The sequence below is a fragment of the Tachyglossus aculeatus genome, chromosome 5 (assembly GCF_015852505.1).
Source record: "Tachyglossus aculeatus isolate mTacAcu1 chromosome 5, mTacAcu1.pri, whole genome shotgun sequence".
Classification (NCBI taxonomy): domain Eukaryota; kingdom Metazoa; phylum Chordata; class Mammalia; order Monotremata; family Tachyglossidae; genus Tachyglossus; species Tachyglossus aculeatus.
Window position 1 is genome coordinate 91,408,880 of NC_052070.1, and position 19,275 is coordinate 91,428,154.

At 41.4% G+C, this 19,275-nt stretch overlaps 1 protein-coding gene and 1 non-coding gene across 2 annotated transcripts in view; one reads left to right on the forward strand and one right to left on the reverse strand.

Annotated features, from left to right (window-relative positions):
* IGF1R (insulin like growth factor 1 receptor) overlaps nt 1–19,275 on the forward strand; it is a 327,353-nt gene that overhangs the window by 43,487 nt on the left and 264,591 nt on the right. The window lies entirely within an intron of this gene.
* LOC119929342 lies at nt 4,049–4,186 on the reverse strand. Its single transcript, XR_005451470.1, has one exon. It is a non-coding gene; the product is annotated as a small nucleolar RNA SNORA7 (small nucleolar RNA).

Here is a 19,275-nt window from a genome sequence, read left to right on the forward strand (position 1 = left end):
TTTCAAAGATACTAGTTTTATCGTAGCCTAAATTTTTGATTCATATTCAGCATCTTATGCATAGCAAGTGTCTCTGGCTTTTGTAAATGGCAAGAATGGATAAATGAACACTTTTTAAAGATGATATTTAAGTGCTTACTCTGTGCCAGGCACTTTATTAAACATTGGGGTAGAAACAAGTTAATCAAGTTAAATGCAGTCCCTGTCACAGTCTTAATTCCCATTTTACAGATGAGGTGACTGAGGTACAGAGAAATAAGGTGACCTGCCCAGTGCCACACAGCAAAGTGGTAGACCTGAGCCAGCCTGACTTCTTTACACTAGGCCATGCTGCTGTGTTAGCTTAGGGTATTGGACTTTAGAATCACTCTTCAACTTAAAAATATTCCTAGGTCTCTCATAGATTTTTTTTTTGGACAACATGCTGCTATCTGGACTTTGATTGTAAACTCTTTGAGGACAGGGATTTTTTTTTATTCATATCTATTTATTTTATTGTACTCTCCCAACTACTTAGTACAGTAGTCTGCACAGAGTAAACACTCAAATACCATCGACTGACTGACTAATAATAACTGTGTGTGGTCTTTGATAACAGTAGCAATGGTATTTAAGTGCTTGCTATGTGCCAAGCACTATACAAAGCATGGAGGGAGATACAAGTCAGTCAGGTTGGACACAGTCCCCGACCCACATGGGGCTCAGTCTTAAGGGAGAGGTATTGAATGCCCAGTTTACAGATGAGGAAGCATAGTCTCACTCAGCAGATCTTTTAGACTGTGAGCCCACTGTTGGGTAGGGACTGTCTCTATATGTTGCCAATTTGTACTTCCCAAGCGCTTAGTACAGTGCTCTGCACACAGTAAGCGCTCAATAAATACGATTGATGATGATGAGTAGCAGGGACAAGATGAAAACCTAGGTCCTCTGACTTTCAGGCTGTGCACACAGTAAGCACTCAGTAAATACCACTGATTAATAATCTCAGCTGTTCCATTTTCTTGCTGGTATAATCTTGGGTAAACGATTTAACTTATGCCTTCATTTCCTTATTTACAAAACGGGTATTAAATGCTCTTCTCCCTCTCTTCTAGACTTATGAGCCATGGCAGGGACTGCTTGTATCTACCTCAGTGGTTAGCACAAAGTGAGCCCTTAACAAATAGTCCATAATTATTATTATGGTTTGATCACCAAGATGCTTATAAATAGCTTGAAAAGTGCACTAATGAGGTAAGACCATGGTCCATCTTGGTGAAAATATTTTTCTCCCCCCAAATGCATTGAGCTCTGTCTCACATTCGATCTCTGGAAAATACAATCTCTCTACTGCCTAGAGCCAATGAGATGGGATTTTTCCTGCCCAGAAAGGTGGCCCCTTCCCTACTCTGCCAGATTTTGTCCCAGCCCACCTTGAGAACCCTCCTCAAATCTCACCTTCTTAAAAAGCTTTTCTCAAGTAATTCACAACAACATCGTATCTATTCAACAGAAATTTCTTCCACTTATGGACTGTTATACTCATCCTCAAACATTTACGTATGCACATGTATTCAGTCTGATTCCACTGCTTGAAAAGTTGTCTGTCAGCCCAATTAATCTAAACTTCTCGTTGGCTGGTGGTCCTTTGTGCTTTTTATTTTTATTTTGATGGTCTCTATTAAGCATGTACTATGTGCGAAGCACTGTACTAAGTGCTGGGGCAGATGCAAGATGGGTTGGACGCAGTCCATGTCTGACATGGGGTGCACAGCTTCAGTCTTCATTTTACGGATGAGGTATCTGAGTGAGGCACAGAGAAGTTGAGACTTGCCTAAGGTCGCACAACAGCTTCTATTGTTTTTCCCAAGTGTTTAGAACAGTGCTTTAGTAATCGATAGATACCATTATTATTAGTTCTCCACTTTCACCAGATATCATACCCTCCAGAAAAACATGGTTCAACTATACAAAATATGTAACAAAGTGCATCTTAGATCATGAGGAGGTATTCTATAGGACCAGACTTTTCTGAATCCCATATTTGCACATTCTCTATACTGACTTGAGCACAGTTTCACCTCAATGTTTATGAATCAAATATGATAAATAATCATAGGGTTTAGACTCACAAAGGGTAAAAGCGAATAGAATTTTGGTTTACTACTTTCATTGCTGTCACTAAATTCATGTGTCACTTGGTTTTGGTGTGGGTACAATTGTCCATCTTTCTGCATCATCAGGTACATTGATGTTAATTTTAAACCATGTTGTTGAGAGAGGGTTGTTACAGATTTCTTTGAACTTTGAGCAGTTGCTTCCTGAGTATATTAAATGTTTTCCACAGTTGCACCAATGTCTTTCTGCCACCCACCTTTAATATGGTTGTCTCTTACATCACAGGTATTTTTTATAACATGTATCAGTGACATTTTTTAAATCTGCCCTATCCCTGTATTTGTCTTTCAATCAGTGACATTCATCGATAATAATTTTAGGTTCCCAATTTTGTTTTTCACAGTGAGATTAGGTCCAGTCATGCAGGCATGTAATGAGGAATTATAACCACCATGACAGGGGGTTCAACTTTTTTTCCATTTCTAATTTCAGATTGCTCATTCTTATGGCCAATAGTATCGGGTGTCTACTTTGCTCAGGGTACTGTACTAAGCGGTAGAGTACAGTAGTGTTAGTAAACATGATCTCTTCCCTTAAGGATCTTATAATCAGGTTTTCAATCTTATTTTATTCTTTTGGAAGACCAAGACAGCTGTGGGGTGGGTTGAGCCTCTGGGTTCTGAGGTGAAGACACAATAGTTCATCTGGTGTGGCAGGTCTAAGAGTTTTGTGGACAGGTGAGGGTCTCCCAGATTAGTGTAGGATGATGACTTTGCAAAAAGTAAAGTCTTCTTGAATGTGGGTTGATATACTGGCCACATGACATTTTTTCCTTTTGAAACTCTCCTGCTTATTCAGGCAACTTTAAGTTGCTCTTAATTACTTGCTGATTCACTTTGGATGTGTCAACAGTTCTAAGGCGTCAGTAATTTGTTTTGAAAGGAACTAAGAAAGGGATCCCCTGCTGAGGGAACTTCTGCTTATTATTTTGAAAAAAAACCATGTTATCACAGATTAGGGTGTAAATGCTACAGTATGAACAGTTCATAATTTTCATAGTTTTCCATTTCTGCTTCAGCAGGCATTGTAGTTACTATCATAAATCTTAAATATGATTATCACAGCTGGAAAAACTGCTACAGAGTCATCATTTGTCATAATATGCCACCTACTTGTATTGTGCTTTGTATTGCAGGCAGATTTCTTTTTGGGCAAGAGGGGTATAATTCTGGCATTTTCAAGAATCCTAGAAATGTAAGCATCCCAAGAATGTTTTCAGAGCATAGGTGCCAACTTTTCAATTTAAATGAGGGGGCAAAGGCAGGCAGGATTCAGGCATGCTGGGAACTGGGAATGAGCTGACATGCCAGGAAACCACCATTTTGGCCCTTCTTGATTGAAAACTGTCAGGTCTTGTCAGAGATCTGGGATGAGGAAGACTAGGAGCTTAGCTAAAAAACTGTAGGGGGTGTTCAATTGTGATTTAAAGGACAACCAAGGCTTCTGCAATTCTACAAAAGCTGGCAATCAATATTTCAGAGACTACAAGACAAGCCCTATCACTTGATGGTGTTCATTGAGCACTTACTGTGTTCAGAGCATTGTACTAAGAGCTTGGAGAAGTGGAATGTAATAGAATTGGTGGATACCATTCCTCTCCACTGAGAGCTTACAGTCTATAGGGGGAAACAAACATTAAAATAAAGTACAGACATGGGAAATAGTTTTATCTTATGCTGTCGTCATCTCTGACCCATAGTGAGTGACACCATGGACACATCTCTCCCAGAATTCCCCAACTCCATCTGCAGTCATTCTGGTAGTGGATCCATAGAGTTTTCCTGGTAAAAATATGAAAGTGGTTTACCATTGCCTCCTTCTGCACAGTAAACTTGAGTCTCTACCCTCAAATATTTCCCATGCTGCTGCTACTCAGCACTGGGGAGCTTTGACTTGTAGCAGATTGGCTTCCACTCACTAGCCACTGGCCTAGCTAGGAATGGAATGAGTTTTCCTCAGCTTGACTCTCCCACCATTAGTCAAGACTGGTAGAGTACTGGAAACTCTCCAGGTGTGACTGTGAGAGAGGGTGGGAAATAGTGAAGTGTAAGAATGTGCACTTAAGCCTTGTGGGGCTGGGGTGAGTATTAAAGTCCTTAAGGGGTACATAGCCAAGTGCAAAGTTGATACAGAGGGGAGGACAGCTAGGGGAAGTGAGGGCTTAGTCAGGGAAGGCCTCTTGGAAGACTTGTAATTTTAGAAGAGTTTCGACCCTGGGGGAGAACTTGGGCAAGGGATCACCTCTGGGATAGGTGAGATTGAGGTCCTGAGAGTAGGTTGGGGTTTCAGAGGAGCAGAGTGTGTGGTTTGGGCTGTAGTAAGAAATCAGTGAGGTAAAGTAGGAAGGAGAGAGCTGATTGCCTCAAAGCTGATGATGAGGAATTTTTATTTGTTGTGAAAGTGATGGGCAACCAATGGAGCTTTTTCAGGAGTGGGAAGATAGAGGCTGAATGGTTTTTGAGCCCTAGTCCATATGCTGTGCAATTTCAGGGACTATCACCCCATCTTCCTCTTATCATCCCTCTCCAAATGCCTTGAGCAAGTTTACACCCACTGCCTCCATTTCCTCTTATACACTCCTCTCCAATTCAGTCTGGCTCTCCCCCCTTCACTACACAGAAACTACCCTCTCTAAGATCACAAGTGGCCTTCTTGCAAAGTCCAATAGCCTATACTCCAATCTAATCCTCTTCAGCCTATCATCTGCCTTTAACATTAGGGACCACCTCCTCCTACTGGAAATGTTATTCAACCCTACTGAGAGCTCACCTCCTCCAGGAGGCCTTCCCAGACTGAGCCCCCTCCTTCTTCTCCCCCTCCTCCGCCTCCCCATCCCCCCACCTTACCTCCTTCCCCTCCCCACAACACTTGTATATATGTATATATGTTTGTATATATTTATTACTCTATTTTACTTGTACATATTTATTCTATTTATTTTATTTTGTTAATACGTTTTGTTTTGTTGTCTGTCTCCCCCTTCTAGACTGTGTGCCCACTGTTGGGTAGGGACCGTGTCTATATGTTGCCAACTTGTACTTCCCAAGCACTTATTACAGTGCTCTGCACACAGTAAGCGCTCAATAAATACGATTGAATGAAAGGATTGAACCCCAGCTTCACTGACTTTGTCTTCTCCTGGTTCTCCTCATCTCTCTGACTTCTCATACTCTGGTTCTCTCCCTCCAACAGTCAGAGTCCCTCAAGGCTCAGTTCTCCATCCCCCTCTGTTTTCCATTTACACACACTGTCCTCCACTCCTTCACTTTTATGGCTTCAACTACAATCTCTACATAGGTGATTATCAAATCTACCTCTCCAGCCTTGACCACTCTCCTCTGCAGTCTTGCATTTCCTCCTACCTTCAGGACATCTCTACATGGATGTCTGACTGGCACCTCAAATTAAAAACCTAAACGCTGTCTTCTCCCTGCGTTTCCCATCACTGTAGACAACACCACTATCCTTCCAATCTCATAAGCCCGTGACCTTGTCAGCATCTTTGACTCATTTCTCTCATTTAGCCTACATATTCAGTGTTGCCAGATTGTCAGCTCTATCTTCACAACATTGCCAAAACTTGCGCTTTCCTCTCCATCCAAATTGCTACTACACTGATCCAAGCAGTTGCTATACTCTGCCTTGAGTACTGCACCGGTCTCCTCACTGATCTCTGTATGTCCTGCTCTCCTCACTTCAGTCCTTATATTTCATTCAGGTCATTTTCTGGGAAAAAAACAAAACATTCAGTCCACGTCTCCCCACTCCTCAAGAACCTTCAGTGGTTGGCCAGATATCATCACATCAAACAGAAACTCCTTACCACTGTATTTATTCAATCAGCTTGCCACCCTCTACTGTACCTCACTGATTTCCTCCTACAACTCAGCCTGCACACTTTGCTTCTCTAGCTCCAGCTTGATCACTGTGGCTCAATTTTGTTTTTCTCACCGTTGATCCCTTGTTCACATCCTCCTTTTGGCCTGGAACTCCCTTCCCCTTAATATACAACAGATCAACGTTCTCCCCACCTTCACAGCCTTATGAAAATCACAGTTCCTCCAAGAGGCCTTCCCTGATTAAGCCATGACTTCTCCTACTCCCTCTCAGTTGTGCATTGCTTATGCATTTAGCTCTGTACCCTTTAAACACTTGATATTCACCCCTCCCACCACAGCCCCACAGCACTTATATGCATAATTAAACTCATATTTATGTCTGTCTCACCAGACTGTAAGCTCCTTGTAGGCAGGGAATATCTTTTGTACTCAGGTGATTAGTACAGTGCTTTGTGCATGGTGAGCGCTCAGTAAATACCATTGTTCGATTAACTATAATTTATAGGTGATTTGTGGTTATTGACTACAACTTATTTATTTTTACTGTTATTATAATGCTTAATACTTTAAACCCTGACCAGCACTGAGACTTTTAAAGATGCACATTGCTCAAAAATGATAGCATTCTCTATTTCAAGGAACAGGGAGAAAGCTGGCATCTTTAATCCCGTTTGATAGGTGATATTCTTAGGGTAAATGCAACTTGCCAACAAGGTGAATAGAAAGTCAGTTTTGTAGTTAGAAATTCAGTCTATCTGCCTACCAGAATGTTGTGTTCATGCAATTTGATCACTTCTCTTTCTCTTGAAGTTGGACTCCTTCACTACTCAGCATTTCATGGAGGCCAAACTGGATTCCTGGAATTCTTACCAAGTCATTGTTTTTCATAAAGCTAACAAACAGAAAATTCTGGGAAATTTCCATTGGTAGCAAGCACCTGTGCCTGGGTACTGAAAATACTGTCTCTGGGTTGTGTTCTTTCTTACCTTGCTCCACCTCATATGCCCCATATGCTTCACTGCTTCTGCACCATATCTGTATCAATCATCTCATTTCAATTAATTCGATTTTATCTGTGAGCTGTCATAGGACAGCTAAACAAATGTTTTCTTAGTTGTAGCACGAGGAGGCAGTAACACAGAGGCAATGTGGCCTAATGGATAGAGCATGGTCCTGGGAGTCAAAAGGATCTTGGTTCTAACCCCGGCTTTTCCATTTGTCAGCTGTGTGACCCTGACCCTTGGGCAAGTCACTTAACATCTCTAAGCCTCACTTAACCTCACCTGTAAAATGGGGATTAAGACTGTAAGCCTCATGTGGGAGGGATTACTTCCAGCCTGATTACCTTGCACCTACCCAAGAGTTTAGAACAGTGCTTGGCACATAGAAAGCGCTTAACAAATACCATAGTTATTATTATTACTCTAGGCAGTGTGGCTTATTAGAATGAGCTTGGGTTTGGGTGTCAGGGAAAACTTTGTTCCAGTCTTGGCTGTGTGACCAACCTGCTGCGTACCCTTGAGTAAACCATGTAAACTCTTAGGGCCTCACGTTCCCCAGCTGTAAAATAGCCATAATAATACTTGCTCTTTTATCCCTTAGCTTGTGATCTCTGTCTGATCTGATTATATAGTGTCTACCCCAGTGCATAGCTTAACACAGTCCTTGGCTCATAGTAAGCACTTAATAGTTACTAAGTGCTATTATTATCTGCTTAAGAGGAATCCTGAACTTGCTGGAACACAGAAATCTGACATGCCTGTTTCTGAAAACATCTCCCTTCTTTTGAAAGGACTTTTATTACAGAACCCATAATAGCGTATTGCTGAAAGACCTCCAGAGGCCAAGAGAAGCAGTGTGGATTACTGAGAAGCAGTGTGGCCAAGTGTCCAACTGTGTCCTACCTGATTTGCTTGTATTCATTCATTCATTCAGTTGTATTTATTGAGCGCTTACTGTGTGCAGAGCACTGTACTAAGTGCTTGGGAAGCTCACGTCCTCCAGGAGACCTTCCCAGACTGAGCCTCCTCCTTCCTTTCCCCCTCCTCCCCCTCTCCATCCCCCCATCTTACCTCCTTCCCTTCCCCACAGCACCTGTATATATGTATATATGTTTGTACATATTTATTACTCTATTTTACTTGTACATATCTATTCTATTTATTTTATTTTGTTAATATGTTTGGTTTTGTTGTCTGTCTCCCCCTTCTAGACTGTGAGCCCACTGTTGGGTAGGGACCGTCTCTATATGTTCCCAACTTGTACTTCCCAAGCGCTTAGTACAGTGCTCTGAACACAGTAAGCACCCAATAAGTATGATTGATTGATTGATATAGACACGGTCCCTACCCAACAACTGGCTCTATCACCATGCTCCCAAACATCAAAGCCTTACTAAAATCACATCCCCTCCAAGAGGCCTTTCCTGACTCTGCCCTCATTTCCCCTACTCCCTCTCCCTTTTGTGTCACCTATGCACTTGATCCTTGTCCCTTTAAGCACTTGATAGTCACCCCACCCTCAGCCCCACAGCACATACCTACATATCCATAATTTATCTTAATGGCTGTCTTCCCCCACTAGGCTGCAAACTCGCTGTGGACAAGGAATGTGTCTACTACCTCTGTTGCATTATGCTCTGCCAAGCGCTTAACACAGTGCTCTGCAAATAGTAATCACTCCATAAATACCCTTGATTTACTGACTGTCCACAATCAGAAAGCAAACCAGTGACAGAGCTGGGATAAAGCAGGTGTCTTCTAACTCATTGGCTACTGCACGTTCCACTAGGCCATGCATCTTGGATCAAACACCATATTAAAAATTATTTTCAGCTCATACTGCAGCCACAGTTGTTCAAATTAACGAATGGTCACTGAGATGAATTTCTGAAAATAGACCCATATAAGAATCCACCCCAGCACTTAGTACAGTGCCTGGCACATAGTAAATGCTTAACACATACCATCATTATTGTCATTATTATTACTAGTGGCTGGATCATGGGTTTAGGAGCTAGAAGGACCCGGCTTCTAATCCCAGCTTCCCTACTAATATACTGTGTGACCTTAGGCAAGTCACTTAACATTTATGTGCCTCAGCTACATCAGAGAAGCAGCGTGGCTCAGTGGAAAGAGCCCAGGCTTGGGAGTAAGAGGTCATGGGTTCAAATCCTGGCTCCTCCAATTGTCAGCTGTGTGACTTTGGGCAAGTCACTTAACTTCTCTGTGCCTGTTACCTCATCTGTAAAATAGGGATTAAGACTGTGAGCCCCACGTGGGACAACCTGTTCACCTTGTATCCTCCCCAACACTTAGAACAGTGCTTTGCACACAGTAAGTGCTTAACAAATGCCATCATTATTATTATTTTTTATTTGTGAAATGGGGATTAAGACTCAGTCTCATGTGGGACACGGGTTGTGTCTAACCTGATTAGCCTGTATCTACTCCAGCACTTAGTTTAGCGCCTGGACTATAGTAAGTGCAAAACAAATACCTTAAAAACAAAAAAAAAAACCTTGAGCCAGCCACTGTCTTTTAGTATAGCATCCGGACTTAGATTTTGCAGTCTCCAATTGAAGTTTTATTAGACCTGTGATCCCTCAATATGGGAGACTGAAGTCATTCTAATTTGGTGATTTCATACCCCAAGAGGCCATCTAATACAGGTGGATAGCCTGTGTGTCAGGTGGGTGAAACTGTCAAAACTGCTTGTTTACATTCTGAAGAAAGGGTTATGAAGCCCTAAAGACTTTGTTTCTCCTTGATAACACTAATCTTGAGTTGCAGAAACTTTCACAATCACTATAATCGAACCTTATCCCTCCAGGATGTGTATTGTAAGTGGTTTACCCACTGAAAATATGATAGAAAAAAAATGCAGCTTTTTAAAAATTTGATTGAAACATAGCTGAGGCATGTGTAATAATACTTGTGTATTTTAGTGCTTACTATATGCTAAATTGTGGGGGTAGGTGCAATATAATCAGATGGGACACAATCCCTGACCGACATGGAGCTTTCAGGCCATATTTCCTAACCTTGTGTTGAGAGTGGGTTAGAGAAGAAAGGAAAGACTGTACATCCACCCAGTGTTGTGGAAGTGAAAGAACAGTTTTTAGGCACTAGCAATTTGTTACCACAACAGTCCAGTGGTGTGGACTATCTTAGCATAGTGCTGATTTGAGTGGGTGATGTTGAATTTAAGGCCAATTAGAAGACAAGAATAAGGGAGCCTGCATTTTAAATATGTGTTCCTTTGTTTCTCCATTCTGATTTAAAACTAAGGGGTTGGGAAAAGAAGGAACCAGAAAAGTACATTTAACTGTAACAAAGCAATCTGGCATATAATAATTCTCAACAGCGAAGTCTTCCCGGCAGGTAATTAATTCAGTCAGTCGTATTTATTGAGCGCTTACTGTGTGCAGAGCACTATACTGTCGGGCGGCTCTATTGTGTTGTACTCTCCCAAGTGCTTAGTACAGTGCTCTGCACACAGTAATCGCTCAGTAAATACCATCGACTGATACCGGAGCCAACAGTGCATGCTCTACACTGTTTGCAGTTGGACTTGGGATCATGGCAGTGAAATTGCTCAGTTTCACTCCCATGCAGTATAGGAATCAGGCAGTGGAGCAGTTTAAGGAAGTGGTCAGTGAATTCAGAGAATAGACAGAAAAAATTAAAGTGCACATTTGTGTCTACATTTAAAAAACCAAAGGAAAATAAGTAGGTATGGGAGAGGGGGAGGGAGGCAGGGGTCCGGGGAGTTCAAATAGAACTGAATTGGCAGAATCCCTGCTCTGCCAATTATCATCTGTGTGACTTTGGGCAAGTCACTTAACTTCTCTGTGCCTCAGTTCCCTCATCTGTAAAATGGGGATTAGGACTGTGAGCCCCACGTGGGACAACCTGATCACCTTGTATCCTCCCCAGCACTTAGAACAGTGCTTTGCACATAGTAAGTGCTTAACAAATGCCATTATTATTTTATTATTATTAATTGGAGATGGGGTTTTTTAGGAATAAAAAAAAAAAAACTTGTTGATTTCATGGACTGTTTCAGAATTTTCATGATTTGAGTTTAGGGTGTGGGCTAGATGGTAGAGCAGAGGCCTGGGAGCCAGAGGACAAGGGTTCTAGTCTCTTCTTCGCTACTTGTCTGCTGCGTGACCTTGAGCAAGTCACTTAAATACTGTGCTTATTACTTCATCTGTGAAATTGTAATTACAGCTGTGAGCCCTTTGTAGGACATGGATTGTGTCCAAGTTTATATAAACCCCAGTACTTAGTACAGTGTCTGGTGCATACTAAGTGCTTAACAAATACAATTATTTTTTAAAAAACAGATTCTATTCTATTCTGTGGTCATTTAATAATCTGTGTCACTGAATTAAATGGGGAAACAAAGTTTCTTTCTGCCCCACCATTACCATTTTAAGGTGGCTTTGTAAAAGTTCACTCTTTAGTATCACAAGGGCAAAGTATACCTCTTTTTATGGTACGTGTTAAGCCCTTACTATGTGACAGGCACTGTAGTAAGTACTGGGGTGAATACAAGCTAATCAGGTTGGACACAGTCCCTGTCCCACATGGAGCTCACAGTATTAATTCCCATTTTACAGATGAGGTAGCTGAGGTACAGAGAAGTTGTTACTTGCCAAGAGTGACACAGCAGACAAATGGCGGAGCTGGGATTTCAACCCAGGTCCTTAGACCCCCAGGCTTCTGGTCTGTCCAATAGACCACACTGCTTCTTATCCCTCCACTTGAAAAATGAGAGGATCTGCTATGCAGTGTTGTGTGGTTCTGTGTTTTGTTTTGATATTTATCCCCTACAGAGTTACTCATTTTAATCATGTGTTTTCAGCTTTGTTCCATGGCAAGTCCTTATGGAAGAATTTGGTCCAAAGTAGCTACTGAATATGGCTGCTGTCCAGCAGTGTCTTTCTTGGATCTGCAGCATGCAGTGCACTTTATAAACAACAGTTGGTTGTTCTCTGGCGTCCTGTTTCTTTTCCCAGTGCAGTAACAACAAAGACATGATAACCTTGTAAGACCATCAAAGAGCTGCAGGTCTCCACCTACTCAAGGCTGATCTGTTCAGTAATAGAATGAGGATTACTTTGTTGGATTGCATATTGTTGGCCACATTCCTCCCCTCCGAGACTTTAGAGGGTGAGAAGACCCTGTCCTTTTCCTGCAAGACCATTTTGGAATTGCTCCTCATAGTAGATTCTTCATTCCTTTCCTAATCCCATTTCTGAGGTCTCACTGTTGAGAAACTGGTCCCCGACCAGTGTGGGATTACTCTTCTTAAATGCTCTTATTTTTATACTGTGTTATAAAGTAGCAGTGGGTCACTGGCAGGGAGTGGAAAGGTGTTTAAGAAGAGCTGGTGCCTTTGGTGATGAGACAATTTGTCAACTCCTTGAGGGTAGCAATCATTTCTTTATTTATGTCTCCAAATCCTTAGTCTAGTGTTATGCACCTGTTAGGAGCTCAATCAGTACCTCTCACAAAGGATTCTGTGGGGGCCCTTTTTTGTTGTGTGTCCCACTTCTGCCTTTGGCTCCAGGGATAGTTTCTTTCTCTCCCAACCCCTTGTTTCCACCACCTAGCACCCAGATCTGCTCCTTCGGTAGCACTAAGTGCAGTGTTTTCTGCCCAGAGCCTAATAAGTTTGATTGCTTGCTGAGGAGGTGGAGAGGTTGGAGAAAGTTGGCCTCCTGGCCTGCATCCCGGTCTTTCTTCTGATGCCTCACTGCAGACTGGTGGCAGTTCAGATCACTTGGCCACCTAGCCACAGTAGGCCACCACTCCCTACTTCATGATGTATCTTCTCACCACCTTCCCCTTGGTGCCACAGGAAACCACGTGCCAGGTTCATCCTGAAGGCCGCTGTTACTGAACACAACATCTTGGCCTGGGATCCTTATATCAGAGCCATATGGGCTGAGGTATCGCCAGCTTCCGTGCCCAAAGGTCTTCTCTAATTTCTTCTCCTAACTCCTCTTTCAATTTGCACCTTCCTCCCAACCCCGGCCTCTGTGACAGAATCGGAAAATAATTGGGGTAGAGGCTACCTAGGACCAAGCTTCGACTTTGCCCAGTCAAATGACAATGAGAGAATCAGTGCTAGGGGCGGGGAAGAAGTAGGGGGAGGGAGCTCTGATAGGATTGGTAAACCCAGCGGCTCTTGAACTAACTTTGAAGTTATGGCGTTAATTTCCATAAAATGTGGAAAATTAATTTCCATAAATTAATTTATCCAGTAGACCATTTATCCATTAATTTCCAATGTGTTCCATTTTCTCTTGACTTTTTGTGTTCTGCAATTTCCCCCCATGACTTTTAGTTCTAGAAGATTTATTAAGCCAACAATGATTCAGTTTTTTTAGCAATATCTGTTAATATCCTGGGTTGTGTCTAATTTAAACCCTCTGATTTGCATAATCTTTTATTCAGCCTTTGCATGAGCAAGACTTTTATTTCCCCAAACTTTCATGTTTTGTCTACCTGCTTTAGAACTTAAGGAGTTTTTTGTTATCAGTCGTATACGGAGGGTATTTCACCTTTCATTTCATTTGTAATTTCTAAAGTACCTGCAGTACTTAAAGGAATTTGATAGTCTCTCCAGTCTCTTTAAAGACTATTAAGAGTATACATTTTTGCCTTAGTCCTTTCATGATCAAAATATCTCTCATATGTATGAGCTCACACCTTGTTCGTGTATTTTGAAAAATATTTATATATACGCATATATGTGTGTGTATGTATATACATATATATATATATGCATATATATCCCACCTAAATTATTGTAAACCCCTGGAGCCCCATATATGGTGTAATATGCACACCATATTCACTTAATTTTCATGATGAGGATGAAATCACAAATACATAACCTCCTTTCCATTACCTCTACCATCTCCTGTGTTTTGTATTTTACAAGTGAATTCCCTGACAGTCATGCTGTGTAGCATCTTCTATATTAGCCCACTTAAGTTGTGTTTCTCTTCCTAGTTCAACTTTTCTTAAGGTGGTTAGCGCCGTAGCTGAAGATCATTACAGTTACCCTTCCCAGGGAGTCAGAGGTTTTGTTATTGTATGGCTTGAAGAATTTTCTTGCTTACAGGAGTACAAATTTACTACTGAGTCAAAACAATTCTGGGTTGCCACCTCCATGGGATGAGATTCTCTTCCTTTCAGTTTTCCTCTTTTCTGAGGTTTCTACTGGTTTTTGAGATGTCATTGCATTTCAGTGTCGACAGATAAGCTTGGTTTGTAAGCTTCTTGAGGGAAGGGATTGTGGTCAGATTTTTAAGACAACTACCTTTGCTGCATTTCAAGATATACTGAAAATCTTAGATTGCAAGCTCCTTGAGAGAAAGGAGCTAGTCTATTAATTCCGTTATATTCTCCCAACACTTTTGTACTAAGTCCTTTGAAATTATTTATTGAATAACTTACAACTGTTGGTGTCAAGGTTGGTGTGGACTTCCTAGTAGATGGCTACCATCTTGTTAGGCAAAGCTGATTTTTACTATGAATTTGCTAATATAAAACATTTATCCTAATCATTTTGCAGAACAGTAGCCCCAAAGCTTAATAACTTAATTAGCCACACGGTAGTTTTAATTTCCTGCTAATTGCACAATTTGCTGCACTAGTTTTACACTGGATAAAATATTTTGTGGATTTACCAATGGATAATTTTATATAATAATAATTTTAGAGGGACATTGCTAAGTAGGTAGATTCCTTTCCCTGAAAGTAATAGGAATAGATACAGGCCCTGTCCTACAGCTCATTTTTCCATGGGGCACTTCTTCCCTTTCTTCCCATTTCACTTCTACAACTGCTGTTGAAGGTTCAGTCCTTATTGTTCATTCCTCTCTTTTTTCATGTTGCTTGAGAAGACTGAAGGAATGTGACATAACTTCCTGTTATGAAAATCTGCTGTAATTGATTACTTCTGCAAAGAAAAGTACTGATTCCCGCCCTTTATGATTGTCTTTCATTGTAAGAATTGTAAAACAAGCTCTGTGTGTGGTTTCCAATTTTACCAACTGCACAGTGTTTGCACACCCATGGTGGATTGGGTCTTTTCTGTTTCCATGGCTAGAAAATCTGGGTGGGCCCAGAAAGAGAGATTGTAAATTTTATGTTGAAAGAAATTGAAACTAAAAAAGGGTTGGATAAAATACGTTGTATTTAAAATGTAGTCATCTTTTATCAGGTTGTCTTGAGAGACAGACCATATGTATTTAAAATGCTAGTTTTACTTTGGCATTCACATATTGGAAGAACTGTTTTGTCTGCCAGTAGCTCAATTCATATTGCATTCCCCTCTTCAGCCCTTTAGAAAAGTCAAGCCAAATTCAAAATTATGATCTAGAGATAAAAACAAAGACACATAGGGATTTCATTCCAAAGGGTAACCTGCAGCTGTATTTAGAAATTATAAATGGGCCCAGAACAGGTTTATTAAAGTAAATTATTCTTTCATTGATAAATTGTCTTTGTAAAAATGGCATAATTGCAAGCTTGGTCATGTGTAGTTCTCAACAGATTAGGTAAAATTAATGTCTCACAAGGGAGTGCGTGAGTTAGGGATATTGTATTAAACTTAACTGATTCTGAGAGCATCCTATGTATTGGTTTAGTACTATATGAACTTTGTGAATATAACACTGGATAATGGTGAGTAGAGATGACAAAAATCCTGTATTTCAAGTAATGGAAACTCTACAGAAATATTGTTATATCTTACTGATACATTTTCAAGGTGTGGGCATGTCGTGCCTAGCCATGTCCCAAGAGCATATTTTGGACAATAGTAGCATTTATACTGTACTCATAGTAATTTTTTATTCAGATAATCTTTTTTAATGGTATTTATTGAAGTGCTGGTTGTGGCAGGCACTGTTCTAAGCACTAGGTATTTAATCCCCATTTCACAGATGAGGAAACTGAGGCTCAGAGAATTTAAGTGACTTGTCCAAGGACACACAGCAAGTGAACACCGTACTCACTGTGCCCCGTTGTCATCTGTCTTGCTATCGATCCCTTTCCCACATCCTCTCCCTAGTCTGGCACTTCCTCTCCTTCCATATATGCCAGACTACCACTCTCTCCACCTTTAAAGTGCAATTAAGGTCACATCATCTCCATGAAGCCTTCCCTGATTAAGCCTTTTTTCTTGGCTCGCTCTCCCTTCTGCGTTGTCTCTGCACTTGTTTCTGTGACTTTCAGACATTTGATAGCCACTTCAACCCCACAGCACTCATGTATGTTTCTTTAAAGTATTTATTATAAATTATTTTATTCATATTGTCTGTCTTCCTCTCTAGACTGTAAGGTCATGGGAGGGAAAATGTCTGCTTATACTCTTGTACTCTTCTAAGCTCCTGATAACAGTGCCTTGCATATAGTAAGTGCTCAATCAATACCATTGATTGATTGGAAAAACAATAGAGCCATAAATAGAGCCCAGGTCCTCTGACTCCCAGAACCATATTCTTTCTACCAAGTCATGCTTCTTCTCATCTACTTGAAAGGTTCAGCCAATAAGTCCTTACCTTTCTGCCTCCTTTTCTTCCTCCCTCTTGTTTCTTCCTAAATTACCTCCACTCCCTCTCTCGGATCCACCCTTCCTCTCCCCATTGATTGTCCTCATCCTTTCTTTACCCCCGTCCTCTCTTAACCCAGTTTCTTTTACCCTGTATTGCTTCCCTTTTGCCACCTCTGACTTAAAAAAAAAAGTGAAAAATCCAAAACATAACAGAATGTCAGAGTCTTCCCTAGTGCTCCTGTGCTAGGGACACTCACTAACGCGAGATGATTGTTGTATCTTGTTCTCCGGAAGCAGCATGGCCTAGTGGAAGAAGCAAGGGCCCGGGAGTCAGAGGACCTGGGATTTAATTTCCACTCTGCCACTTGTCTGCTGTGTGATCTCGGGCAAATCACTTGACTTCTTTGTACCTCAGTTTCCTCATCTGTAAAATGGGGATTAAATCCTCCTACTTAGGCTATGGTACCTGTTATCTTGCATCTACCGCAGCATTTAGTATAGTGCTTGGCATATGGTAAGCACTTAACAAATGCTATTATTATTATCTCCCCCTCCTCCTTAGATTGTGAGCCCTTGAGGGACCTGATTATCTCGTATCTGCCCCATCACTCAGTGTATGGCATATAGTAAGTACTTTACAAATAGCCACTGTCATTTTTATTATTATTTCATCCGATTTAGACTGTGAGACCCATGTGCGACAGGGACAGTTTGAACTGATTATCTTTTATCTACCTCAGCATGATTGATATAGTGCTTGGCACATAATGAGTGCCATCATATAGGGTTGGTTGAGAGTTTTAAAGGACAGAAGTTTCTCACAAATGTTACCGTCCTCTGGAGGACCAGTAGCATCCAGTGGCTGGGAGGCTCACTGAAGGCATGCCTTGCCTCTCCCTTGAGGATCCCATCACTAAGAGGTCTCCTTGACCTTCAGCATCATAGTGGAGGGTACATAGAGAGGAGGAAGAGAGAAAGAGTCCTAGCCTTTCTTGCTCCCCACTACTACCATAGCTACCCTTTTTGACCACTTGTAATTTTGTGGAACCCACCCGCAGTGCTATAGTCGTAATAGCATTTGTTAAAAGCAGACTATGTTCAGAGCACTGTACTAAGCACTGGGAAAGAAGACCCGGCTGGGAATTAGACATGGTCCCTGTCCTGCTGGGGACTCATGATCAAAAAATGCTGTTTGCTGCTCTGCCAGAGTCCTTGGAATCAAAGAAAGATAAAGAGGTGTGTATTTATATATGTGGGCTTCCTTCTCCTCCATATGCCTCTTTCTGTAGCCATAGGTGTCTATCCCCTTCACTTTTCCATCACCGTAGCTGTGGAGTGGTGGCTTAGCTGGCACTTCACCTCTCTCCGTGGATCTTGGCAGGCACACGAGACATAGTAAATTGTTCTAGCCGTGTGTGCCCAAACTTGCAGATTTTAGTGTTAATATCATTTTCTCTTCATAGCCCTACTCAAGTGAAACCTGATTGCTTTTAGTTCTTTGAAGAGCCTGAAGACCAAGCTCAGCTTGTTCAAATTTCTATAAGCTATGGCGTCAATGGACAAAATACTGCTCGGACACCAGATCTGGGCTGCTGGGCTGTTCACTCTTTTCACAGTCATTAGACTGCGAGGTTGTTGTGGAAAGGGAATGTGTCTGTTGTTATATTGTACCATCCCAAATGCTTAGTACACTGCTTTGTACACAGGAAGCACTAAATAAATACGATTAAGTTAATTCTCAGTGCTTAGCTCTGCAGTCCCCATTGTGCCAAAGGCTCTGTACTAAGCACTTGGGTGAGTACAGTGGTAATAGATAATACGGCAGTGATTTTCTACAGTATGTAGATCGAGCTGCTAGCACAATCAAAGTAGGCCATAGCGGGTGAAAGTACAACCATTTCTGTCTCTAAAACATTCCCATCTAGAGCATGGCATCTGATAAAGTAGGTGAGCAAGCTCAGAAAGTGACCCCTGTCTGAAATAATTGCCCACATCTGAACTTTGGTCAATTTTAAGTGAATCCACTGATTCACTAAGACTGTAGTAAATACATAAATACATTCTTCTACTTGTGTTTTTCTCATTCTGTTTAGCTATTTTAAAGTATGGAAATGTAATTTATTAATTTGAATAGTAAATGTTGGGTTAGGGGATTTTTGGACTTTCCTTTTTATTTATAGTTCTTGTGGTAGTGTTATTCTCTTTTGAATATGTTCTTTCTCTTCTAAGATCTATTTTCTGCATGGACCCATGTCAAAGATCGGCCATTTTACTTCCTCTTTCCTCTTTGCTTATAATGCCTTATGCAAGTAGTGGTATATTGGTCAGGATTTCCTTTTTTCTTTCACAGAAATACCTCAAAACACCAACATGCTACAGAATCCAAAAACAACTGATTTTGGGCCCTATTCCTTGCACTTTGTGGTTTGGGGCTTTTGATCACTTCTGGGAAGGAGGGAGGAAAGAAAGGAGGGAGTTTTCACTTGGGGAAAAAAAGAAAAATCTTAGATTTAGAAGCTGGCTGCTAATGCCATTCTAGATAGGTCACAACTGAGTCACTTAATGAATCAGTTGCTCTAGTATTGTCCCAATGTGTGTGTGTGTGTGTGGGGGGGGGGGGGGACAGGAGAGAGAGAGAAAGAAAAAGAGAGAGGGGAGAGAGAGAGAGACCCTAGTCCGTCCCCCCCCCCCCCCCCTT